Source organism: Condylura cristata, unplaced genomic scaffold, assembly GCF_000260355.1.
Source record: "Condylura cristata isolate star-nosed mole 26May11 unplaced genomic scaffold, ConCri1.0 scaffold00007, whole genome shotgun sequence".
Taxonomy (NCBI): domain Eukaryota; kingdom Metazoa; phylum Chordata; class Mammalia; order Eulipotyphla; family Talpidae; genus Condylura; species Condylura cristata.
The window spans coordinates 34,504,713-34,531,940 of NW_004567108.1; the positions used below are offsets into that span (position 1 = coordinate 34,504,713).

The following is a 27,228-nucleotide window of genomic DNA, read 5'->3' on the forward strand; positions in this document are numbered from 1 at the left end:
AGATGTGTCAACCCCAGTCTGAATGATAAGAAGTGCTGAATTAATATGTACTATGGTGACATACAAGATTTCTTTCTTTTTGAGACTTGTTTCAGTGTTCAGTAGAACCCAAACCAGCAGTGAGATCTTAAATACTCCATTAGCAGCAGTCTCTCCACATGCCGGGAAAATTAGAGGGGCTCTTTTTCCTCTACTGATTCTATTGTTCAGCATTTTCTTTCTTTCCACACAGAGCTGTGTTGTCAAGGGCACCTGGAGTTCAAGCTTCCTTTCTCCTGAGGCAGCCTGCAGTTGGGCTGAATTTCACGTGTTGTTTTCCAATTTTAAGGCAGTTAGCCAGTTGTTGAAGCCGGGGCCTCACCACATGGACAGTATCCTCATTTCATCTTCAGGGAAGTTGTACGGGGCACATGCTTAGTCAGGACGAACAGACATCTTAAAAAATGGACTTTTTTTCCCCTTTCCTTTAAAGATCACATTTTCTGAAATTAAACAGAAATTTAATATGCAAATGACTTCATATTAAATGCAAATGACTGCTTGTAGAATACACACTTAAGAGAAACATGGCTAATAACTTTAAAATCACATCCATTTTGAAAAATGGTTAACGGGAAGGTGATTTTGCATGGAAAAGTATGTCGAAATAGATAATTACTCGGTCTTGTGCTCATGTCTATAGTAGTGCTTTTGGGTTCTTCTGGAGTGGAAGCTCATAATTTATGGACCTAACAACTGAATTCATGCTGTACTGGAGCCTTGTGGCCAGCTTACACAGGAGGTGACGGCAAGTCACCTTTGATCTAAGTCCTTGGTGTGCTTAGTTTGTCTTTTCTGATGACATACTGTTTCCCCCCCCCCCTCCCAGTTTGTGCCCAGGTCTATAATTCTTTCCTCCATTCATAAAGAGAACTAAGATGTTTGCAATGTTGAAATTAGAACTCAAAAAAACAAACAAAAAACTGTAGCCAGATCAAGAGGCCACAATGAGTAAGACTCCAAGTGGTGGTGATGAAAAGGTGTCTGTGTGCACAGGTGGCTGGGGGTGAGGCGGGGGTCGGGGGGGCATCTAGGATAGTTTGATGAGCTCTATTCTGATAAGCTCTGCTCCCCTGGATCTGGAAGATAAACTCACATACCCTAAGCATATGTTAGGTTTCCCAGCAAAGGTTGTATAGCATTCTTCTAAAAAATTCTAAAGCATTTTCAAGGCACCGCCATCGAGTTTTCTCTAGCATGTTTTCTCTAGCATGTATATGTGTGTTTGATTTTTAAAATCTTGACCATGGGGCTTCCCATTTCTTCTGGTGAAATTTTAGCTTTCTCATTCTTGCATGTGGTTCAGCCCTATCCAGTTAGTTTTGAGCTGTGACCTGGGCATCTTTCTTGCCATCAACCCCCTGGGCTGTGAGTTGTCCCTCCATTCTTTCTCCTCGTCAGTCATTCAAGTTCTTTGAGCCCTTTACTGGTGCTGCTATGTTCAGCCTGCCCTTGTCACTCTCCGGAATCCTCTTAGTAACAAAGGGAGTCAGCCTTTGCAGGCAGCTGGGGGCAGAGGGTTGGAGTCTGTGCCAAGATACAGAGGAAGCTAATCATACCCCTGACCTCGACCTCATTAACATTGTGCTGGAAACAACAGAGCCAGCATTCCATGGTATTGTTTGACTTTGGATTGTCTCTACTGATTTATGGTCTCTGGTCCTCATTCCTGCCTTCTAAAAGAGGTAGCTCTTAGAATGAGATAAGGATGTAAGACACAATTGGTACTGAATACCTCCTTTTAACTCCCTAAAAGTTAGACTTTGGGTTGTCAGTCCTTGCACTCTTCATATGGGGGATTTGAGTCCAAGATAAATCAAGACTGATGAGACTTAGAAGTATGAGGAGCCCTAAATGGGTACATGTGGGTGGGCACATGACCTGGGTGTCCACAGGTGAGGGTGAAGGCTTCAGATCAGCACTCCCCACCCATTACAGCAGGGCTCTCTCAAGACTTTCCTGGGGTGTTCTTAAAATGCTACTTCTGGCTCAGGAGGTCTGGGTGAAGCCTGGATTCTGTATTTTTAACGAATTCCCTATGACATTGGTGAAGATGGGGATGGGGATTACATTGAAGTAGTGTGATCTCCCATAAAGCCAGGATGTGGATAAAACTGTGGCATAGTCAGCTGGAGGCTGCCATCCAGAAGGCTTATATCAGGAGGGCACCTGTACAGTCTGATTGGAATTGGTTGCCTGTTACTTAATGCTGGCCTCTTGGGTGAGACCACGGGCCCTCAGTGCTGTCACGTTAGTGGTCTTGCAGTAGCCACCAGGAGCAGCTGCACAGGTTCCCTGGGTGGGATAGTTAAGTCTATGGGGGCAGGTTATGTTTTTGCTGTGTTTTAGTTACATACTGATTATATTCCATAATTTCAAGTGTATAATGAAGGTTCTAACACTTGCCAATTAAAACTTCATTTTTTCACCTTCCCCATAACTTTGGAAATATACAGTTAAAAAGATTTTTTTAAACTTTCTTTTTCAGTTAGGATACCATTTCTGAAACTTGCTGACACTCTGCTAGGGTGTGGCTAGACATGTACATTCTCAGACCCCCTCTTCTAGGGTTTGGACTCTAGCTCTGGAATGGATCCTGTGACTCTGCTTTTAAACCAAGTTTATATGTGGTTCTTACGATCAGGCAGGTTATAGAAATACTCATTCAGAGAATGATCGAGAAACCTGCCTCTGAGCCTATGATACTGACTGTGGTTATTAGGGGGCATCCTTGCTTATAATCTTGGCCTCTTGGGTATTTGGTAGGACTAGCTTATGTTCCCACTTCAGATTTTATCTTGACACATGCTTTATTATTCCAGAGAGGCTCTTATCTACAGATAGGACAAAGTCAGAGTCCTTTGTCAACAGCTTGTAAGAAGTCAGTTCCTTGAAGGTATTATTTTTAAGAAGACTTAACAAACACGATTATAGCATTGTGGGCTTTCTTGAGCTACAGGACTATTAAATATAAGCCTTGACAGACTGAGCAGGCTGCTTCATAGGCCAACTTGACCAGTAGCAGAAACTTTTCCTCTTCTACTGAGGTACTTTTTCAGTCTAGAAAAGCTTGAGCCTTACCACCTAGAATGTGTGCTTTAGTATATACTTTCTCTCTTATATCTGTAAAGAACAGTCACATTTTCCAAGAATTCTCAGCTCATGACTGGCTAAAAGAATCCCTGAAGTTGGGCATTCTAGTGCCAAAACCAAAACTTGCTTGAATAACACAGTTTGTTTCCAGAATAGCACAAAGATAGGTAAGGAGATTGTCTTGGCCTCTGCTGGTGGAGCAAGCCAGAACCAAGAGAAAAATTACACTAAGTACATTCATGGGACAGACCTACCTGCTACCACACCCGTGGTCATTTCATGCCCTCTCCTCCAGCCCCAAACCCTGATTTGTCCTTCGAATGGACTTTAGTGCCCTTAACTCCAAGACTCACAAGAGTCTTGCTTTTAAAGTATTGGGAAAAAGAATTTTTAAAAACTAATTCTAATGAGAGATTTTGCCTTTAAAGGGTAATGGTTATGTTTGTCTGGGAAAGGTAGGAACACAGGCATTGTATATCAGAAAGCATTGAACTGTCCCCCCAACCTCCACTCTGCCCCCAGTTAGCTTGCTCTGTGGTCTTCGGCAAGTCATTTCACTATTTTTGCTAATGAAGATGAGATGGAAATCAGGCCTGAAATTCTTGTGAGCCTGTCTGGTGTTCAGGTCGGGGAGAGGGCAGAATGGCCATTATCTTCCTTGTCTTTATCAAGGTGTGGGCACAGAATGAACAGGCCAGGTGGGGCCTGTAAAGGGCCCGTACAGGTGTGGGCACACATGCACTAGACAGGTGAGGTGCTGGAGTCCTAGTAGGCTGCAGCTCAGGGAATGTGTGGGGTTTCTGCAGCTTGTCTGCTCCCCACTGACTGCATGCAGTTTCTGTTTTGAGGGGCATTGGAAGCTGAGCATGGCTGGAACATGCAGTGTCTGCCGTCACCAGCACCTGTGTCAATACGAAGACTATTTTTATGTTTAGGACTCAGTTTCTCTCCTTTTGGAAAGAAAAGAGCAATGGAAATGTAAGCAACAGTGTAGGAATTTGCCAGCTTTTTTATAGAAATATGCCTAGTGTAGAAGATAGATAAATTTTTTCTCTCATAAAGAGAAGATAGATGTTCAAAGAGAGACAGCTGAACCATGCGCTTCTTAACTCTGAATTCTTTGACTCTGGGCCTTGATAACTTTGTAACCACAGAATTTGTTCCACACTGCAGAAAATTGACCCTCTTATAAAACCATGTGGAGCCTCCCGGAAGGCCTTGCTGTTTCTTTCCTGGAGTGGTCAGATTTTATGTCTTGGTGGGAGGAGAGATGTCTAAAAAGGAAAACATGGCTCCACCTGCCTGTAGCTGGAGTTCCCCTTGGCTGTCATGGAACAGTGCTGGTCGCAGAAGCACACAAGCTTTTCCTGGGGCGATGGAATCCTCCCATTCTAGCAGGGCTAGAAATGGGCCCAAGCCTTCACAACCCAATGCTGTCTATTTTCTTTTAAACAGAAATGGACATCCTCGGATGCAACAGGTTAACAGGCTGGGCTACTTCTGAGCTGCCCCCCAATGTTGGCACTGCCGCCATTTAGGACTTACTACTTTTAGAGGGCATCCCAATCCCCTGATGCACATGTTACAGCACATCGCGGGGGGCCTCACTCACCCTGGAGGTTCTGACTTGCAAGCTCTGAGATGGGGCAAACATGACCTTTCTAACACATTCCCAGGTGATAGTGAACCTGTGATTACTGAGAACTGCTGTGATACTAGGCACTTACCTACCTTCTGACAGATGTGTTGGGGCACACAAACTGCTCCTTGAATATCTGTTTGGGGTGAATGATCTTACTGGAGGGACCTGTGATAGCCACTGAGTGTTGGAAGGAGCACTCGCTCCGTCTTCTTACCCAAGGGCCACCTTTTTGGTCCTCTCCACAAATAGACTGGGGATGTGGCATTTGGGGGTAATTCAGATGGCCTGTAAGTGCCTCCTTCCACTCCCTTCTTTCTGACAGAGGCTTCCTGAACCACCTCTCCTCCATGTTTGGCACTTCACCAGCTTGCCATTGGCCTTCAGATAAAGGCCAAACTACTATAACTTCATCTCTTGCCACTTTTTTCCAGTCGCTGAAATAGTCTTCCTTTTTTTTTTTTTTTAAGATTTATTTATGCATACAGAACCGGGGTGTAGGCGAGGTGCAGGGGTGGGTAGAGGATTCACTAGAGACAGAGTGGGAAGCAGAACAAACAGACTGATGAAGTACACTGCTGAGGGGAGCAGCGGGCAAGTCAGGAGAGGTCTGCCACGCCATGTGGGTCACCTCAAAGGCTAGGGATTAAACTTGCACTGAAACAGCTACAGCTAGCTTGCAATGCTGCGCCACCAGGGAGGGCCCTGAAATATTCTTTCTGTTTATGAATTTACTGTTTCTTTCTGCTTCCAGGGCACACTATTTTGCTGTTCCTCTACCTAGCTTGCGCTTTACTTCCCTCTTAGCCTGGCCAAGTTCTGCTTGTCAGACCTCCTGTAACCATCACTGGCCCTAGGGAACTTCTTTTTACCCCCTTCAGATCAGCTGGTGCCTCTGAAAAGACTCCACTCCATCTTGTAATTTTCTCTGTGAGACTCCTGTGAGCTGCCTTAGGGTCATGTTTATTACTGCTTACTTCCTTGTCATGGACTGTATGCTCCTGAGGCCAGGGTCCCTGTCACATGTTCATTCAAGGATTCCAGGCTTGACCTGGTACCTGGCATAGAAAGGACCTTCTTAGCCATTTTGCAGAGAAGATACTTCAAGGTAGCTTGAGTCCATGGCTTTCTATTACCATGTGAGTGAGTCCTAACACCAGGATTCTCACCCAGGTCTCTGATGCTACCTCTTGGCCAAGTGACACTGGCCAGGTTTTCTGCTCTGACACCAAAGAGTTGTGTCCAATCTATAGGTCCCTGCTGGGACCACTAAAAGACTGGCTACTTCAACTTTGGAAAATGACTCTCCTGTTGCTTTTCAGGTAAACCAGGAAGCAGACACAAGTTCACAGCTGGCCTGTGGTTCTTGCCTCTGTTAAGGAGCAGCTCCTCTACAGGTAAGGGTTGAATTCCTGGAACTGGCTCATGCTCAAATGGGTTGTGAGGAAACTCTGCTCTTGAACGATTCACTCTGATAGCACCCAAAGTTCTCATTCACTGCAAAGGAAATCCTTAAATGGAGGGCAGCAGCACCTCTAAGGAAGGTGTGAGGTGGTCCCCCAACTCTGCAAAGTTACCAGAGAACTTGGTGTCCCTCTTCCAGCTTTCTCCTGGCCTTGCTGGCCTTCTCCTTTAGGTGGATGCCTTCTTCCTCTTCATTTGAACTGGTGCTTCAGATTCCTTTCCCCACAGAAGATCCAGCTCAAGGGTACCAAACTAAGTGAAAGGCTGTGCAAAGTTTAATCTTCTCAGCCTTCCTGCAGAAAGAATTGCTGCTTCTCTGCTCACATGACAGCTTGCCATGTGAGCTTCACTTGAGTTTCGTGTGTCCTTTTTCCTCTAGTCCATGAGTTCTCTTATTGCCATTGCCTATCTAGCATGGCATTCAGTAAATGAATGAATATTAGTCTGAGAAGAAAACACTTTAGTGTTTTCTTAGTTTAGTAAACTAAACTAAGGTGTATACACACACACACACACGCACATTGTAGTGCCTTTTTGGATTAATTACATGGCTGTTTGCTAACATTACCACGCATAATTGAGAATTTACCATAATATAGTCAGGTCAATAGGAGTTTAGGTTCTTGCCCATATTGAAAAGGGCAAGAGGTTAGGAGTTTTTGTTTTATTCTTGTCGTCTTGAATAGACAGTGATGCTGGGTCATGGAGCACTAATGTACTGAGTGACAGCCTGTGACCATGAACACCGGTGCTCTTGTCTGTCCTACAAGAGACCACTGCCAGGCTGCCCTGGAGCCCTGATCAGCCATAAGACTGATGTCTTATGTGTCTAAATGTTAGGCTGCAGGGAGTAAGCAATAATTGACTTTGCCGGTGAATAACCTAGTTTAGTTTTAATAAAAAAAGGCTGTTGATTAGTGTATTCAGGTTTAATAAAATGGAGCTTGATCAGTGCATTTCAGTTTCCCCCATATGTCTTAATGAGTTGGATGCTTTGAGAAGTGCTGCAATGGGCCTGATGCCACATTGCTCTACCTGTAAGCTGGGAGTAGCAACCCCTGGGGCGGGGGTTCAACTGGATGATGGAGCCAGAATGGGGCCTCGGTCCTTTTGGGAACTTTTGGTCAGGGGCAGAGTTCATGGAAGCTGGAGGTGGGGGGATATGGCACTTAAATCTAACTGCAGACTTCTTTCACGTGGGAGAATGCAGCCTTGAGTTTGCACGCTTGCCTTTCTGTTCAGCTTCAGCCTGTTCATTGTTCAGCTTCTCTAGTTGTTATTTTTGGGTGTGTGCAGCACTAAAAGTAAAAGTTGTCTTTTGGTTTCTAACTGCACTTTTCGCAACCCAGTCAGCAAGTCCCCTGTTACAGCAGTCACAGAGCTGTGGCTTCTGCTGGCGCTGAGTCCTGGCTGTACAGCTGCTTGCAGAAGAACTTAGTGAAAGACAAAGCGGTAGGAATATGGCTCTCAACTGACCCTGCTTGTGTTCTTAATGCTTTCTGAGGCTGAGGTAGATCGAGGACTTTAGCTTTGCCTGGTCTCCATGGAATTCCCAGTCTCCACAGAATCCAGTTTGTCTGTCAATACTTGAAAACTAAGAAAAATAAATTGCAGCATATAAGTCCTGATGTTAAGATATGAATGGATTTTAGCTTTTTAGTAGGTTTTGGAATCTGAGCTTTTACTGTAAATGATGATGCAAGGTGATGCTTATAGGGCTATGCGCTTTCTGCTGCCAAAAACACAGGGTTGTTCATCACCCAGAGAAGAATAATTAGCACCTCACTGAGCTTCTGGGGTAGCTTTTTTCAGCCTACCTCCTGCTGTGCAATGTAGTTTTGATAATTAGGTTCAAAAAACTGAGGTAGGTCAAGTCTTTGAGCTCCTGAGCTGGCTGCCCATTCACACTCAGGCATGTCTGCAGGCACATTTCACATAACTTTCTAGTCAAACCTTGACCAACTCACACTATCCTAATTAGAAATTCCAAGAAGTGATGCTGTTTCCCAAAGTGCCCGAGAGCTTCTGAACTGTGTGTTGCCGACTTCGGATACGGATACTAGGATATGGATACGGTGCTCTTCTTTCACTTAATGACTTGTTTACTCGTTCTAAAGATAGAGCTGCTAGTGCTCAGTAGTTGAGTTTATATACTATGGCATGTGTGTTTTTGATAGAGCTGTTTTGGAGCCTTGGCCTTGACCCAAAGATACTGCCTAGCATGGTCCCCTTGTGTCGAGGGTAGACATTTGGGAGCAAGCAGAGCAAAGGCAACTAGCGGACACAACAGCTGTCTGCTGGACTCAGACTCCAGTGTCATTAGCACACTGCTCTGTGAACCCTGATATCCTTTATTGCTGAAATGCCTGGGAACCCAGGCTGTGGCTGGCGGCAGATACACGCAACAGACAAATAGCACATTTCTTCCTGAGGGGACTTTGGTTCTTCTAGGTGAAACCTTTCTCTTGCACTTCAGGTGATGCCTTTATCCTGTCTTCATAAAGAAGAAGCAGTTTCCAAAACAGGCTTTCAAATTTCAGTCTACATTTCCCAAGTGTCGATATCTTGGAGAATAATTTGCTTTTTTCCATGTCCAGTACACAATCAATGCATAATTCAGGAATCACTTTTTACTTTGATCAATCGCTTGTCAGATGTGCTTGGTTGGCTGTTTGTCTTATCCACTACAGGAGTTCTGTTGATTGGGGGAAAAAATTTTAAATACTTGTTTCCAGGAAAAGTTGGTTTTAAATGGGATTATACCTTTGCTTTATGATAAAATTGGAGAAATTTTTTCAATCACTCTGAGGTCCTTTTCCAGCTAAGAAATTATCATTTCCTGTCCCTTGGTGCCTTTTTAGGATTATGGACTTGAGTTAGGAGGAGGCCTCTGGATAACTAGTAATAAAAGTAACTTTTCCAAATGGGCAAAAGAGAGAAAAAATTTCCTCTCCTATCTCTTTTAATGACAAAGAGAAAATGTGCTGCACGTCATATGATTCTTCCCTGTAGAGGATATCTTACATGGTGGAACAGTTTCTCGGGCTTCTGGGAGTCTTACGTTACTTTGCCACCTTCTTAACTCTCTTAAGACTTCCTCCACTGACAATTCCCTGTCCTTCTCTGCGGCCTGCCGGGCAAGCCTCTGCTCACCTGGCCTGCATTCTGTCGCCCACCTGGGGTTGCTGTGGAACAGTCCTCTGTGGCTACAGTCAGAGAAAGAAAACAAACAGCTGAGCTCCCATGGCAGCCCAGCAGGCTGGGGAAAATAGCTCTCATTCTCCTTGTTCCTGGGTTCAAAGTGCACTGAACATTTTATGGGGGCGATCAGCCCTCCCAAAGTGCTGGTTCGAGTGGGTCTGTATTTTCGCCTGGTGGACAATTAACCATGTTGACCTTCTCCTTTTGCCTCTGCCTTTCTGGCTGAGTTGACATTAATGCTGAGAGTGAGAAGGGGCTGCTGCTCCTTTGAGCAGGGCAGGGCTGGGGAAACATTTGATCTTGTTCAAAGGGGATGTCTCTGAAGCATGAAGATTGAACTGATTATGACCCCACCCTGGGGGAAGGAGAAGCACCCTCTGGAGAACAGGCCCAGAGGAAGAAGCCTGCAATTACTAATCCCCTGGCTGGTGGGTCTTCAGGGTCTCATATCCGTTTAAAAGAGAGAATTGGGGTTGGAGGTAATAAAATAGGCTTTAAATTAGAGGAGCAGGGGGTCATTTCATCTAATTTTGTGGTTGTATCTGAAGAATAAAAGGCAGAGAAGATAATTCCAGTAGCCTCTTTGAGATCTTTGTCACTGGGGGAATTCCAGTAGCCTCTTTGAGATCTTTGTCACCGTAGGGTGGCATTTCTGGTGTTAGCATAGGAGCTGCTCATTTCCTTCCTGATCAACCTGGAGCTCCATTTCCATAGCATCAGGGGAGTGCGAAGTCATCCCTTATGCCGTGGTGGTCAGGATTACAGAGTTCCTCTGGTAGTGGGGGGTCACTGATTGAAAACAGTTGATAAGAATTCCCACATGCCACCTGACATGACTCAGGAACAGGTGTATGTGCCTGTGTCTGCAGAGAAGGGAGAGTGGCCCCGAGGCTTGCCCTGGGTCTCCTGGCAGGCAGGCAGTGGGTCTGTGATTCTCTCCCTGGACTTCCCACTTTCACATTCAGCCCTCTGTGATCAAAATGAGAAGAAAGGAGGGAAGGGGGCAGAGGAACCGGAATATTTCCGTTAAGAGAAGGGAGCAGGCAGTCATGGTGGATGGCTTGTTCTCTGTACCAGCCACCAGCTGGCACCATTCCCCCAGGCAGCTCTGAGAGAAGCAGTGACCAGGGTGGATGGTCTGGGAAGGGAAGAAGGGGATGGTTCTTTTCAGATCTGTACAGTCAGAAGCAAAGTGTGGAACAACTTCTAGAGAGCCCGTACCTGTGGCCAGGAAGGGTGGCGGGCCGCTATCTGTATCACCACTTCTGGCTACATTGTTTCTGGGCCTGGTCTTTTGCGTGCACTTCTCAATCCCATTCTTGCTCTCTCATCTCTGATCATTTTGCTCTCCAGCTGCCCTCACTACAGTGTACGTCGCTGCTTTATATTTGTGGACTTAGAATAAAAAGAAGTCTTATAGGATGTGCAAATATAGGCTACTGTAAGTACTTTTTTATTTTTTTAAAGATTTATTTATTTATTTGTGCATACAGAACTGGGGTACAGGCCAGAGGCTCAGGGGCGGTGAGAGGCTTCACCAGAGACAGAGTGGGGAGCAGAACAGGCAGATCTACGAAGTACACTGCTGAGGGGAGCAGCGGGCGGGCCAGGAGAGGTCTGGCTCGCCATGTGGTCTCCTCCGGGGAAGGCTGCAGGCGGGAATCGAACTCATGAGGAAGTGGCTTCAGATTCTCAGTGCTGTGCTTTAACCCGCTGCGCCACCAGGGAGGGCCTACTGTAAGTACTTTTAATCATAACTAGGGTTGGTACAGTTCTACAAAAAATCTGAACCCCAGGGGTTCAGGCACTGATATTCCCCCCCCCACACACACACACACACTGATAATGGAAACTCGACTCATCTTTCTGTTGGATGTGGTACCCTTGGGGCCTAGCAGAAGGTAAACTCCAGCCGAGTATTCTCCTAAAATGCTATGTAGAAGGGATTTCAAGGGAGATGCTCCTTATCTTACTGATGTTTCTCTATAACCTGCACAGGAATCTCTGCCCCTGCGGCACTGAGTGGCAAGCGCCCCCTCGCTCTGGCCATGTACTCCGCCTTTCCTTCATTACTTTGGCTAATCAGAAGTTGGCTGTACTTCAGAACCTCTTAAAAGCTTTTCTCTCTAACTCTGTCCAGGAACTTGAAGTGCAGTGTCAGAAATGATGTGAGTTGATGAAGAAGAAATAAACAAACCCAGGCAACATGTGAGGGAGCCTTGGCAGCTCTGCTGCTGTTTTTCTGTAGTTTTGATCTGAAGGAAACAGATTTCCTCTATGTGGAAGGAATGAGGCAGCGAGTGCCCCTGTGCTGACGAGCTGGAGATGTACATGGCGGTTGGCCTTCTAGATAGGGGCTCCACTTAGCCAGATGAACTCCGGGATGGAAATGAATTGTTCATGCTTGGCAGAACAGAGTAAGTCACACGTCTGCAGCCTGAGCTAGATGCATGTGGAGTACAAAATAGCATCTGTTCGGGGAAGCAGAACATGCCAGAGTGCTCCGGGCCTCTCCTGGCTCGAAAGAGAGAAGAATAGGAGAGTGGGGTAGAACTTGAAAAGTAATTTACCCAAAATTAGCAGGGAATGATTAATCAGAGACACTCTGCAGGGGACGGGGAGAGAACAGGGTCAAGGGGAGAAAAGAACACAAGGGACTGCGGTGATGGTGCACAGGTGAACTGGTGGTGGGAATTTTATGGGGACTACACCTGAGAGGAGAAAGCATTGCACAAAAAAGGAAGAATGGGCCCTCCCTGGTGGTGCAGCCGGTTAAAGCACAGCACAAAGAAGCTTAAGCCACTTCCTTATGAGTTCGATCTCCGCCTGCCCTGGAGGTGACCCACATGGCGTGGCAGACCTCTCCTGACCCGCCCGCTGCTCCCCTCAGCAGTGTACTGTGTCGAACTGCCTGTTCTGCTCCCCACTCTGTCTCTGGTGAATCCTCTCACTCTCCGCATCTCTGGCCTGTACCCCAGTTCTGTACAAGTAAATAAATCTTAAAAAAAAAAGGAAGAATGATGTTTTATATAGACAATAAGAGATAAGAGTTATTGTAAACAAACAAAAAAGAATTGTCCAAACCCTTAAGTTTCTGTTAAATATACTCACCAGCGAGCCCCCTGTTTGTTCTCCTTCGTAGCTTGGCCCTCGTGTTTGTAGTCTGTTTACTGTGCACTTGTTACAAAAGCGAATGGTAGAGATGGAGAAACCAGCTTTGACTCTAATTTAGAGCTCTCTGAGGGGTCTTTATAGGCTGAACAGTGGTGCCACATTGCTTTCCTGTGATCACATGTAGATTAGAAATGGAGGTCCCCTCCCATTTGACTCCTTCTGCTCCCCTTCACTGCTGTATCCTCAGATCTGTGGTCAGCTTGCAAGTTTGGTTTTTTTGTTCTGATACTTTTGTTACAGGAAAGTCCAGAGTAAGCCACTGTCTGTGGGTCCTCACCCGTGCGCTCACAATTTGATTATGCTGCGGGTACACACAAAAGGGTCAATAACGGGTTTATTTACAAAAGGGGAAAGGAATAGGAAACAACCCAGGGAAAGAGAGTGGGACACAAAGTAAGTGGAATACCTTACGGCTAGGCTGACCGAACACACCGAGTCTCGAGTCTCACGGTCAGGAGAGCCACTTCCCGAGTGAGAGCGCGAGATGCCATCGCTCTCTATTTATCCCCCAAATATCCCAGAATTCATTCCTGCTAGCTCCACCCTTGGGTCCTCGCAGTTCTCTTCCTGGTACTGCTGGGAGGCTTTTCTGTATCCCTCATGTAAGTGAAACAGGCATCACTGTGCTATTGTGATGGGAAACGAGAGGGACTACAGCAGAGAAGGGATATCGGATACTATCTAAAAAATAACAAAGATGGGAGAAAATAATTTAAAAATGTAACAGAGAAACGAAAAAGAAAAGGAGATGTAGCCGATTAAGTTGATTTAAGTTGGTGGGAAGACAGGGTTTCTCAGGCTGGGGGGAGGCTGGGGCAGGGACGCCAGCGTAGGCTGCAGGAGTGGTGCTGGGTGGAGTCGGGCTGCAGCTGGGCTGCGGAGAGGCAGTGGCCTCCCTGGAGGAGTCAAGACAAGTGTGGAGCAAATTGGGTTTGAGGTCACCCTGTTACCCAAGAATAGTACCCAGTGGCTAGAAGCCCACCTTCATGTTGCGGCACCTTTTCCGAGGGATACACTTGTTGGACATCAGACTACTCTGTTGGTAGAAGTGAGTGTGTTTGGGGGGGGGGTGCTATAGGGGAGACCAGAAGCCCCAGGCATGTTTGAGCACTGAAGTGCTGAGAGCAGGACTTGGTCCCCACACTGCTCGATGCCATTAGCCAGTGGTAAATCAGGGTCTCCACCACCTCCAACGTCATTTTGAAAACTGCGGCCCTGCTGTCATTGCCCCAGCCAAGTAAACGAGCTCATGTGGTGTTCGACGCTTAGAAACCCACAGCGGTAAACCACACTGCTGTGCTGAGGCTGGCAAAGCAAAGTGTTGCTGTTCATTAATATCCTTTCCTAACTTTGGCTAGTTCCAGGAAAAAAAATTTAGCAGTACTTAGAGCTGCATAATGCTCAGTAATTAGCATTATTTAGAGCTGTTATGAGAGATTTAAGTTAAATGTTGCCAGAGAGGGTCTCCCTGGTGGCACATGGGTTAAGTCTCAGTGCTTGCTATCAAGCTATTGCCAGCCATTGCTGCGTGAGTTTGATCCCTGGTGAGGGAGCTGACCCACATGGCACAGCAGACCTCTCCTGTCTCATCCACTGCTCCCCTCAGCAGTGTATTTCAATGAAGCTGCCTGTTGTGCTCCCTACTCAGTCTCTGGTGAATCTTCTCACCACCACCACCCTCCCCCCCCCCTCGCCCTCACCTCACTTCAGTTCTTGTATGCATAAACAAATCAAAACAAATCTTACAATAGTTGCCAGAGAGAATTTGTAAGACCAATAATACTTTATTTAAACTCAAACAAAGACTGGAGAAGTTGTCAGTGTTTACTGCTTGATTGGTTTCCTCCACCTATGTTGGTTCATCTCGCCATCATCTCTGCTTGGCTGGGAAAAAGTGTCTGTCTTTAAATAGACTATTGGCTTCATCATGTGGCCTTAATGTCCAGGAGGCAGTATACTTCTTTGGAGTCCTGGGCACCTGATCACTTTCTTGGAATTTTTGTGTCACTTTTGGGCAGAGAACACATTTCCTTCTGGAAATTGTTTGTCCCTGATAATCTCTTTCACTGGTTCTTTTGACTTGTGCATATACCACGTGTATGAGGTCTCTTTCTCGCCAGGAAATATATAGGAAACATCCAAGCTTAGTGGGTCATAAGACAAACTTGACTGCAGTTATAAAAATTGACAATGTTCTTGGCTTCTGCTCTGAATTAAAAACCACCAGGCTTACTGATCTGAAGTCTGCAGTCAGAGGTGGGTCTGAGTAAGTCTCTAAAATAGCAACAGGAATGATCCAGGGGGTTCAATGAGTAAACTTGAATAACAAGAGCAAACCCAGTCTTGCACACTGGCATTAATCATAACTGTGTTTTTGGTAGAAATCAGGCCCTGGAAGTGACTCTGAGGTGTTCGATCATGTTCTGGTGTTTGACCATATTGGCTGCTCTTTATTGCTGATGTAGTTATTTGTGAGCTTGTCCTGTTACCCAGTACGGTCATAGCACATTGGACATTAATACTACATATTTTATTTGAACTGCTAATATTCTATGTGCAAATTAGGAACAAATTCAGTTCTAAGAGTAGATATATGTTGATTAAAAACAGCTTATCTGGAAATTAAATTTCTTCAATTCATTTACAGGACGCAAAAACCTGATTATTCTCTTCAAGAGTACAAAAGTGAACTAGGTGTGCCTGACTTCCCAGCTTTAGTGTTGCCTCTTTGTTCGGGCAGCACCACAATGATAAAGAGACAGGAGTCATGGAGCAGGCTCCATAATGCAGGATGCTGCTGAAGAGCAATCCCAAATCAGTTGAGGGGAAAGAGGACAAATAGAAAAGGGAGGGTGAAGCTAGAAAATGGGCTCTGTCATCTGTAGTATCAGGGGGTGTCAGTCTGCCCTCCAGGCACTTCTCCTCTGCTTGATGACTCAGTATTGCAGTTGAGATCAAGCCTAGTTCCCAGCCTGGGTTTCAGTCTTATCAGCAAGGCTTTTCACTGATCAGCTTCTGGGGTCCTTTGTCATATCATCAGCCCTAGGTAAGAGTTCCTGGTCAAACTTCATGTATAGCCTTCCCAGAGTGATAGCTTTAAGCTCTTGGTTGATTTGAAAGGAACCTTGTAAGGTCTGGCTCTGACTGATTGACCTATACAAAGGCAGTTCTGACTTTGTATAGGAATGCAGAACTACAGGTAACAAAATGGTGGCCAGACAGGTCGCTTAGGACTAGCAGACCCATAGACCTTAGCTTTTATGAAGGATAACTTAGAAAGCATGCCTGTTAGTGGGGCAGCAGCACTACTTGCTGATAGGAGCCATAGCTTTTATTTAAACATTTACTTGTTGCCTGTGACATAATTTCAGTTCACTAATTCTCCATCTATGTCTTTTATTAGCAGTTGATAGGTTTCTATAACCACAGTGGCAGACAATTTAATGAAGGTCTATATAATAGTGGTCAGTTTGTGTAGTGTAATGGAATTCCGATTCATAGGTTTTAAACTACCTATTGTTGGGAGTGACCAAGTGCATAGATTGACTGACAGGACCGGATAAGGGCAGTAATAAATTAGGCCTTGCATCCAAGGGTGATAAGGCGGTAATAAACTGGGCCTTGCATCCAATTAACTGGGCCTTGTATCCAGGATGGGACTAGAAGAAGGAGACAACAAACTGGGCCTTACATCAAGGGACACACCCCTTTGGAATCTGACCTTAGAATCTATATAAGAGACCCTTCCCCCTATAGGGCTGGAAGTAGCTGCAGACCCCACCCTAGGGGCTCCGTCTCAGCTACTCAGAAGCAATAAACTCTGCTTGCTCAGCCTTTTCTGCCTCCTGCCTTTCTTTTTTGCTGCCAGTCACAGACGTTGGGGCAAAACACCTATGAGGATTTAATGTTCAGTTAGAAGACTGGTAAATATCCATGCTTTTCTTATTATAAAGTGGAATTGCATGTATGTACACATATAGTAAGTATGCCCCAAACAAGATACACATCACCTAAGTGCAGTTTTATGGAGTGTGAGACTCAAAGTTGGTGATTATTTTGCAAGCATCTTTAATGTACCCTGTCTTTTCTTCTTCCATTTGTACCTTCTGTATTTTCTCTAGATGATTGACTCCTCACTGGTAAGGCCTAAACCATAGGACTTTCATAAGAAAAACAGTTTTTTCTTTTCCTTGGCCCAGAGCACACAATGCCCATGTCTTTTGGTCTTTTCTGGAGCCCAGTTTCTTCTGAACCAAAAGAGCATGCTGTTTCAGAACTGTAAAATGTTAATAATTAATTACACAGGATTGGATTTTCTTTGGTGATTATACAGCCTGTTTTAGTTAACAAAAATAGGAGAGCCTTGTATCAGGCTCTTCAGAGAAGAGAATGCCTGGGACACTTCCCTCCTGGCCTTGTCTTGCGCTGCAGTGCTAAGCCAAATCCGCGTTTAGTTGGGATGTACTGTGGAGAGTCCCACCCCTGCTCCTCCATCCCAGACTGTGATATGAGGCAAGTAACTAGTCTCCCACACCTTAGTTTCTTCATCTGTAAATGGAGGATAATCATACCCACTTTATAGAAGTGTTCTGAGAGTTAAATGAGATCATGAGCTACACAGGGAGTGGTGGTTATCCCTGCTGAGTACTCTGGTCTCCTCTGAGGGTTTCTCCTGAATTGTTTGTTGCCTCTCAGCTGAGTTGCTTGAAACATTTTCTTAGCTGCTATTTTCAGGCAGGCAGAGCTTTTGGTGCTGCCCAATGAGTTTCCTGGAGTTCCCTTTCTCCATAACAGATAGGATCTGAAAACTTCCCAGGGCTTCCTCTGTCTTTAGCATCAAAGGAATTCTAGAGTGTGACTTTTGACATGAAGTGCATTTAATGGACATTTAAAACCACAGTTAGCCCTTGGTCAGGTTTCCTAGAGAATGTGTTCATTGGGAAGAAAGCCCAGTGAGTGTCACCCCCAAACAAAGCTGCCCAGTGGGACTGAGGCCCTATCCTGGAAGAAAATCTCAACTGGGAGGGGGGCTGTGTGAAAGGTGTTTTGTTTATCCCAGGAGAACTGCACACATCACACCCCATTAATGGGCCAGGCCTGAGACCAGACTTGCTCTGCAGTTTGCAACAACCCAACAAGGTAATTTATTTTACTGAGGGAGTTGTGGTTTTATGTGCTATGTATTGGTGTCAGTGAAACCTTGTTTTAAGTGGAAAATGGCAATTAATGTTAAAAATAGGAAATAGCTTTTCAGACCTTTGGTGGAAGAGACCCAATAAAAATGACTATGAGGAGTTCCCTCAAGGTGACTATAAGAGATTGTGAATGGTATTTTCTGTTTAGTAAGTTGACAGCTTCTGAAGTATCATTGTAAGTCAAAGTGTGACTGCCCCCAGGGTGCAGGGCACACAAGAGAATATGACCGCAGGGGAGAAAGTGACTCTAAGGGACATATATTCATCTGGATTGTCCTAGGACCAGTGATGGAGGATCCAGTGTACTTGATCAGCTTAGGCCATGTCTGTGCCATCACTGCTGCTGTTCTCCCACGGAAGATGGCAGCCGGAAAAGCCTGTGCTAGAGGAGCAGCTGTTAATCTGTAACCCAAGTTTGCCTGCACCCTGCCAAAACATTTCAGCTCATTGTTCTCTGCAACAAAAGATCAGGTGTGCACGGGCACCACTTAGTGCTGAACCCTACAGAGATTGTCTTTAATATCACTGATGGGATTGGGTCTCTAAATTAAAAGTCACTCTTCAAAATTAAGTTAAAAGTTGAGAATTATGGTTTTCAGCCTTTCAGAAGAACTCTAGATATTTCAGTAGAGCCACAGCACATGTGCATTTAATGCACAGTTGAAATTCAACTGTACATGTAGGCTTCAAAAATGGAGAGAAGTCATGATGAAAGGGATGTGGAGCTGCTAAACTGTCTACTCAGTTCAAGTGTGGTAGAGAGCAGGATGCAGGGTTTCTTATCCTTGGCACTAGCCCGTGAAGGTAGCCTTCCTGGATCCTCCAGACTAGCCCTTGTGCCCACTGAAGACTTTGCTTCATGAGCAGAAGCAATGTCCCACTGCTCCTTACTCAAATCCCATAAAATGTGAGACACTGAAAAGTTGTCTTCAATGACCCTTATAAAAATATCAGCCACTTGTATCTGTTGATGGCAGTCAAACTTTGATTTATATTGGTACATCAAAAGCTGTCAACTTTGTCAGCTATACTAAGAACCTTATTCTAGAAGCTTCTTGGGATAGTTTGTTTTGCCTTACCTGGCATAACCTATTCCCCTCTGGCATAGGCTGTTTAGCAATTAGCAAATATTTTAATTCTACTGAGTATTGCTTAATAACACTGTGAGACAACTAATAGTGAAGTTTAATCTGGCCTGGCCATCATCTGGTGCCCCCTGGCCTTCATCTATTGCACTATCACAACCAGTAATACTCAGTCCTAAGGCAAACTTCAGGCTCTCTCTGAAAGCACAGTTTGAAAGAGCTTTCAGTTATTCTGTAAGACTAGATCAGTTCATCCTAAATCCATTCCTGGGATTGTAGGCTCTCTAAAAAGCAGGTCTTAGAAGAGGGCACTTCAAGTATAGGTTGTAAAAATTGAATATTAGTAACCAGATAGCTATCTCTTAGGCTGAGCAAGTTAGGGAAGAAAAATATACAATTATTTGAATTCATCTTTTTCTTTCAAGAGAACTTGTGTGACCCTTCTAAGTGAAGTTGCTGATACTTTTAAGAAAATAATGACCATCGTTAGAAGGGACTTTGACACTTCACATTGTAAAGCCTGCAGAGTGTGTTCTGGCAGGAGCCAGGGAAGGTCAGAATGAACAACCCACATGCAGGTGTCATTTTGCTTTAACTAGGGCAGGTGAACTGGCAGGTGTAAAGAGCCTTTATTCAGATTGGTGCCAGAACGCAAACAAGTCCAGGTTGTTGGGTGTAGGGACATCCAGAGATGGCACTATTAATTCAGTATCAGTGAGAAGAATCAGATGAATAGGAGGAATTGTTGGCTATAGTGTTGTAAGAGAGTAACAGTTCCCCTTCCTTGAAGTTTATGAAGGGCTGCTGTGAAAATCAGACTTCTTAGTGGCTTACCCATGATATGCATTCCTTTAGCATCTTTCCTTTTGTTCTCCTGGATACAACTTTTCCCTGCTGTCCAAAAAGCAGACAGCTATGATTTGGTTATTTTAGGGTCTGGGAATACTCAACAATGATTTCATATAAATTAATGGCAATAATTTTCCCAAACACCTCCCCCCCCCCACCCCAACATAACCCACCAATAATAACAGGAACATTTTATTTTCAAGTAGTGGGGACTCTGAAATTTGGATGTGACTACCTTTGAATTCTTGGCAAAACCTCTCTCTGACTTTGTAGGTTTTGTACCAAATGCCCTTTGAAGCAGTCCATAGTCAGGGTACTTACAAAGGAAACCTGGGAAAAGACTTTGGGATTTGCCAAGGGGATGGGAGGATGGGGAAGCAAGGGAGAGAGAGTTAGAGGGCAGAATGAAGGAGGACAGGAAGTAGGTGAGGAGGAGGTGGAAGAGATTCTGTACCTATTTTGTGTTTCTAGTCTTATGGACATGATCACCAGGCACCTGAAGCCTCCCAGCCAGGCAGCTACTTTGCCAAGGTGATGGTTTTTTTGCTATGTGGCCATCTCCAGGAGCTCCCTTTTCAGTAGCCTTTGCAGAATGGTGCCCCATCAAAGGGTAGAGAGGCACAAGCCGAAGAGGGCACATGGGTATTGTGCTTCTGTATATCCATTAGCTTGACCTTGGCCATTTATACTTTGGATGCCAAAGGAGTCATCCCCTCCTGTCAGATGATTTTTATTAATTGTAACGTAGGATTTGAATCCAAATTCAACTTTATATTTTGGGATACACTGAACTTTTTAAAATTCTATCAAGGAATAATTGGCATGTAGCATTACATTGTAATAATAATATCAAATATTATTTGATATTTGTATATATTGAAAAAAATCACAATAAATCTAGTGAATATCTGTCATACACAGAACATAGTTACCAGTGTTTTTCTTGTGAATGAAAACTATTGAGATCTACTTTTTTAACAACTTTCAGGTATGCATGACATAGCATTAGCTATAATGTACATTACATCCCCATGGTCTATTTTATTACTCAAGTTTGTACCTTTTGACCCTCTTCACCATTTCCGTACTCTGCCCCTCCACCATTTCCTCTGGCAAACACCAATCTGGTCTCTCTTTATTAACTCAGCTTTTATTTATTTATTTTAAGATTCCACATGTACTGTGAGATCAAACGCTCTTTGCTTATTCTTCTGACTGACAATCGGAGTGCTTTTAGATTAGCTGAACAAAGGGGAGGACTTCTCACTATGTTCCATCAAGAGGACAGAATTGTAGATTGAAGATTTTCTGCAGGTCATAGTTAATTTGAAATCTTGGGCTTAGAGTTTATGAAAGATGAGATTAAGAATGTCTACCATATATGGGTTTGTTTTTAGAAAACAGTTTTCTATTAGCTGCTGAATCCTTATGACTTTTCAAAAATTTGGGTTATTTTGGTCTACTTACTAGTTCAACAATACAGGAAAAGGGAGGAAATTGGTATGTGTTTGCCTTTATTCACCTTTTTTTCCAGCTAGCTTTGCTTACTAACAGGTACTTCTTGTTTAAATTTTTGTGCTCTTTTTCATTTTCTTTCTGATTTGTATCATGATTCTTAACTGACCCATCTCCTTTTTCCATCTGGGAGGGAGTTTGTCTACCCAAAGGCTTTAGGGAATGAATGGGTTGCCTAATGCCTGCTCGCAAGCTGCTCACAAGCACTCCTGAAATGTTAGCACTACTCACACTGGCAATGGCAGGCCAGACTTTCTGCAATTAATGGTGGAGGAACTCTTGAACCGTGTGGTTATAAACTATGTCTAGCTAAGATAAGACAGGCAAATTGAGATGAGTGTTTAAAACCCAGATTCTAGTGCCAGATTTCCTGGGTTTGAATCCAACTTTGACATTTATCGGCTGGGTGATCTTGGAGAAGCTAGTCTCTTTGTTTCGTTCTCTGATCTGTCAAAAGGGGTCACCAGTACCTCGCAGGTTTTAGTGATGATCAAATGGCTAGAATAATACTTGAGATAGTTAATCAGTAGTGAGTTCATTTTGATAAACTAGCCTAAAGATTCTCAAGGCTTTCTCTCTCTCTTTAGATCTTTTAGCATATTTCCTCTTCTTCTAAACATGAGATTTTCTAATGTTTATATTTTCATGTTCACAGAGCTAATGGGGGTTCAGTACAACTTTAAGTATATTTTGAACTGCCTCTCAAAGACTCCTGGGTGACTCAGTAGAGTCTTGCAATAGATATAATAAGTTGGTGTGCCAAACACTATGAGAATCATTTGAAATAGTCTTGATTTAGGATGGCATTTCTAATTTTCAAGGTGGAATTAGAAAGATTCTTCTTCAGATGAGTGAACTTTACCCCAAAGCTCAGGTACCAGAATATGGTAAAGAATGAGCATGCAGGCCCTGCCTGGTGGCGCAGCAGATTAAAGCACAGCACTAAGAAGCTAAAGCCACTTCAGCATGAGTTTGATCCTCTCCTGCCAAAGAGGTGATCGACATGGCGTGGCAGACCTCTCCTGGCCCGCCCGCTGCTCCCCTCAGCAGTGTATTTCGTCGATCTGCCTGTTCTTGCTCCCCACTCTATCTCTGGTGAATCCTCTCACTGCCCCTGCACCTCTGGCCTGAACCCCAGTTTTGTATGAATAAATAAAAAAAAAAAAAGAGCTTGCCATCTCCCACCCTTCAGTAGAGGTGAGAGAGAAAATGGATAGAATTGTTCTTCTAGCATTCACCCTGAGATCCTGCATCCTAGAGGGGGCAGCTAGAAATGGCCCTGATTCTTTTGTTGGTGCCTTAAAAAACCAGGGTGTTCATGCCAGGGAAACTGAGGGTAAACCAGACCAGATTCTGGGCCAGAATTGTTGTACAGGCATTTCTAAGACTTTTTGAAACTTAGAGCCAAACCCCATTTACCCACAAATGTCTCTAATAGAGCACGGACACCCAAATTAATATCAGTCCACAAGCACTATTTCTAAGGTCTGTACTTCAACTGTTGTAGAGTACTCTCTAGTGACCAGAGAAATATAGAAATATAGTGTTAATATTAAGTAGTATTTGTTTAGGGTGTCCTAGTTCCTAAGGAGGATACTGACCAGGTCTCTCTAACAAGGACATCTGTGCCTTTCTTTCCTGTTATCTTCTTAATAATCATTTAGTGGTGACATTAACACCCCTACTGTGTATCCAGATGAAACAGAGTCACAGTTCTCCAGCTTTTCCAAAATTAAGAGCTCAGCCTTGATCTTGTAAGTATAAGAACTCAGCTTTGAACCACAGCTTGATCCTAGGCCTATTTTGAGTCACTGCCTGAGACTTTTGCTTTGTATAAAGTGGGAATGGATAGCCTATTTTAAGAGGATTTAAATTTTTGAAAGTGGGAGTAACAAGCACAAAAGGATGGAAGTCACTGATAATGGGTAGTTGATATGTAAACTGAAAAGAGTAATTACTGGCCTCTATTTTATGCCTTGTCCTATACGTTCATTCACAAGCAATCTTCACAATCCCCTTCTAAGGTACTAGAGCCATTTTTACAGATGAGGCAGTAGAGCTCAGTATGAGTAACTGTAAATAACACGACTAGCAAAGCAGGATGTGACTCTCTCACCGTGCCATGTGATGCAAAGTCTGGGAAAGTCTCCAAGTCGCTTGTGGCCACCTCTAGGGCACCTGGAATAATCTTAGATTTAAGAACAAGGGAAACCATTTGCATGTTCCAAATCTGATTGTTTTATAGAATTGACTGCATTCATTCCTCCACCAGGAAACTTGCCCAGGGTCAAACAGACTAATAGCCCACAGGGAGGAAGAAGACTGGCAATGGCAGCACCACCTCTAAACAGTGCGTTCCGTGGGCTTGGCCTCATTCCTATGGCCTCTGCTCCTCAGAACATGGAAAAGAGCTGTGGCAGTTGGTATTCTTTGCCTCGGCAAATGCATCCACTTTTGTGTATACCTGCCAGTTCCATACCATCCCATCCTCTCAGGGCTTCATCTGCCTGGAGAAAGTCAGGATCTCCAGGTGTATATGTGGCAGAACTCACTGGAAGAGAGAGATAAGAATGAATCTGCCTATTGCAACGTGGGCCTTTAGTGTGCATTGTGAAGGATGACTCTTTGCTTAACCTTAATTCACTAGGACATCATTATCACACCAGCTCATTTGGTGCCAGCCTTAAAGGCATTATAAATAGAGGACCAAGGACTGTTGTAAAAGGGGGGCCAGCACTTGCAAGAAGACCCTGGAACCAATTCTCTCGGCCATCAATCAGGAGCTGATTTCATAGAAGTGATTGTGGGTGTTGGGGCAAGGCACGGAGGCCTTTGTGCAGAGGAAATGTGCCTTGGGTAGATAGTGGGTGCTTGTACGTTTACTCTTCCAGTCAAATTATTTTTGTTGCTGTTAAAAATTAATTTTAATAATTGCCTTTGGGTCAAGCTGTTGAATAGCTGAGCCAAGTTTTCACGCCCAATGAACTTTAATGGCGTCTCCTCTCTTTATGGGGTTATTATGAGGATGATATTTATAAAGCACTTTAACTGCTTTGAGGAAGGCTCTGGATAAATAATAGTCTTATTTCCAGTTTTGGAGGAATGATACCATGAAATTCCAATTCTAGAGGGTGCAAGTCTGTTATCCTTTTACTGTAGTAATTTTTCCTCTTTTTAATTTCTAAAGGGAAATCTCTGCAAAAGATTAGTGTGATTTTTTTTTTTACATTATTCCACCAGTTAAATCTATTTAAAATGAAATGTTTTCACAGTGTCAGGGCCTGAGTAGTAAGTGAATAAATAGTAGGAAATTTTCCATGGTTGGTGAACAGTTAACTTTGAATTAATTTGTGACAAAATGTCATGTGAAAGCACAGTGCTCTAAAAGAATAAGATTTTTCTGTCTTACTGCTTTGTTGTGTCTTTTGGAGGAAAAATCACCAAAAAAATTTGTTATTTTAGAGAGAAATACACTGCCTAGAAAGGCCCATCTTTCAACATACTGTGGTTTTTTAAAGATTGAGGCACCACTATGTATATTCTATGAGCTTATGGAATTAGAAATGGAATTAGAAAAATACTCCTTTTTGTGGCCTTAATACATTCTGAGTCTTAACAACAAAATTTGCAGGAAAACTTAATGTTTGACCTCCCACATGAGCCATTGTATACACAGCAGCTGTCAGAATTGTTAAAAATGTAAATTAGATGGCAGGTTAGATTAGACTCCCTGCTTAAAACCTCCCAATCCTTTCTTGGAAGTATAAAATCCAAATTCTTGGTCAAAGCACAATCAGCCAGATGCAATCTTGGCCTGCTTTGCCAGCTCATCCTGCGCAGCCCTGAGACCCATCTGGCTCTCAGCCACCACACTCCTCCCCTTTCAAGGCTTCTTGTGGCCTCTCCTGCCTCAAACGCTCTCTGCCTTCTTTTCTGACGTGGCTTCCCAGAGCTCACTGTTCACAGCTCAGCTCTACATCCTAGCTAAGGCCCTAGTATATCTGTTACTGGGAAGGAAGTCCAGAGAAGCCACTGGACCAGGGTCACATGGTGATTCTTACCCCGCAGGGTGTGGAGACTGACGAGGCACAGAACTCAAGGCTGGGGACTGCGCTTCACTTTGAAAGTCTGTCTTCTACAAGTGTGGCAGACCTTGCCCTGGTGTGTACTGTCTCTGCGGGGACCTTGCCTCTGCAGCCAGGTTTCCAGAGCTACTGGCAGGGTAGGGCTGCCGTTTTCCCTTGCTTGGTCATCCTGGCATTATATTTTGTTTGGTTTCAAAAACTAGTGCCTTAGAAGAATTTATACCACCTCCCATTTGTTTCTTTGCTCATAGCAATGAATAAACTTTAGCTTTGGGTTGTTTTTTTCGCTAACAACAAAGTGACCTTAACTGAATTTGAGTCACACCTCTCGCTCTAAGTCTAGTTTCTTGAGAAAAAACACTCCTATACATCCTGTTCAGGCCAGTGAGCTGCTCTTTTCTTTAGCGGAGGTCTAATCACATCTTTGCCACATGATGGGTGTCAGAATACTGGGCAGCCCTGCATATGGCCATCTACCATTTAAAACACATGAAAGAACAGTATAAGTCAGCAAGAGGCTTTCCTTCATGATGATAGAATAATCATCCTCTCTGCAGGTAGCTTGTTAACCCGCATGGAAATCCAAAAGTAGATTTAGTTGTGATACACTTACCCTTTATTTATAGGAGAAAGAGTAACTGCCATACAACAACAGTCTCTGGATGAGAGCAGCCTGATCCTCAAGCTGGTGAAGAGCCTGCCCTGCCTAGATGCTCCCAGAACCAGGGTCTTATCAGACTGCCAGGGACAGCAGTGGGCAGAGCTCGTCAGCCAGACCCACCCAAGCCCACAGGACAACCAGCCTCCTGCTCAGCACATGCCCACTTGATGATGTGAAGAATTACATCATCATAAAAGCACAAGAGAGACAGGTGGTGGGTTGGGGAGGGAAAAAGGAGAGAAGCGACAACCAGGGAAATTGTTTCTTCTGCTGCTTGAATCTTTGGAGACTGGACTCGGAGGGGCTATTATTGATGGAGTATTTTCCTCAGGAGTTTGTTTGCATTTACATAGTAATAATATCAGTTGAGGCTCTGAATTTTTTGACTACCTGGCCATCTCCAGGGTACGTCAAAGCTCTAAATCCACAGCTCCCCTCTGTCACAGATCTTCTAACTGCTTGTTGTTTAGAGGCTCTGCTCCTTGAGTAGAATCTTGCCACGTCGGTGGGCACCTTTGCTGATTTCTCTGTGCCTTCCACCTGCCTCCCATTCTATTTTGCTCCATTCCAGAGAAGTTTCATTTTAACACCAGAGCTAAGTGCTGGGTGTAGGGGTCCAGCTGGCTTTTTCCTGAACCAGACTTTTCTATCCCTCCTGGACTCCCAGAGCAGGCAAGTGGGCATGTGCTGAGCAGGAGGCTGGTTGTCCTGTGGGCTTGGGTGGGTCTGGCTGACTAGCTCTGCCCACTGCTGTCCCTGGCAGTCTGATAAGACCCTGGTTCTGGGAGCATCTAGGCAGGGCAGGCTCTTCACCAGCTTGAGGATCAGGCTGCTCTCATCCAGAGACTGTTGTTGTATGGCAGTTACTCTTTCTCCTATAAATAAAGGGTAAGTGTATCACAACTAAATCTACAGCCATTTTGGATTTCCATGCGGGTTAACAAGCTACCTGCAGAGAGGATGATTATTCTATCATCATGAAGGAAAGCCTCTTGCTGACTTATACTGTCCTTTCATGTGTTTTAAATGGTAGATGATGACATTTCTCAAAATTTTTAGACATTTTTGCAGACATACATTTTAGATAATTAAGAGAGATTTCATGTTTTATTTTCTAACTTTAGTGTTTAAAAAACAAAAATCCATATCCAGTATGTATTTTCCCATACATTATTCTAGTAGACAGTTATTTTTTTTATTTTCCATTTTAGGTAGTTATCACCTTAAG

General features: G+C 44.2%; 1 protein-coding gene across 1 annotated transcript in view; it reads left to right on the plus strand.

Moving 5' to 3' along the window:
* The first annotated feature begins 6,110 nt into the window (after positions 1-6,110).
* Positions 6,111-27,228, plus strand: part of LHFPL2 (lipoma HMGIC fusion partner-like 2) — a 133,769-nt gene continuing 112,651 nt past the window's right edge. The window contains exon 1 of the mRNA XM_012721943.1: positions 6,111-6,168. The gene's annotated coding sequence lies outside the window, so the exon portion shown is untranslated. The remainder of the gene's footprint in view (positions 6,169-27,228) is intronic.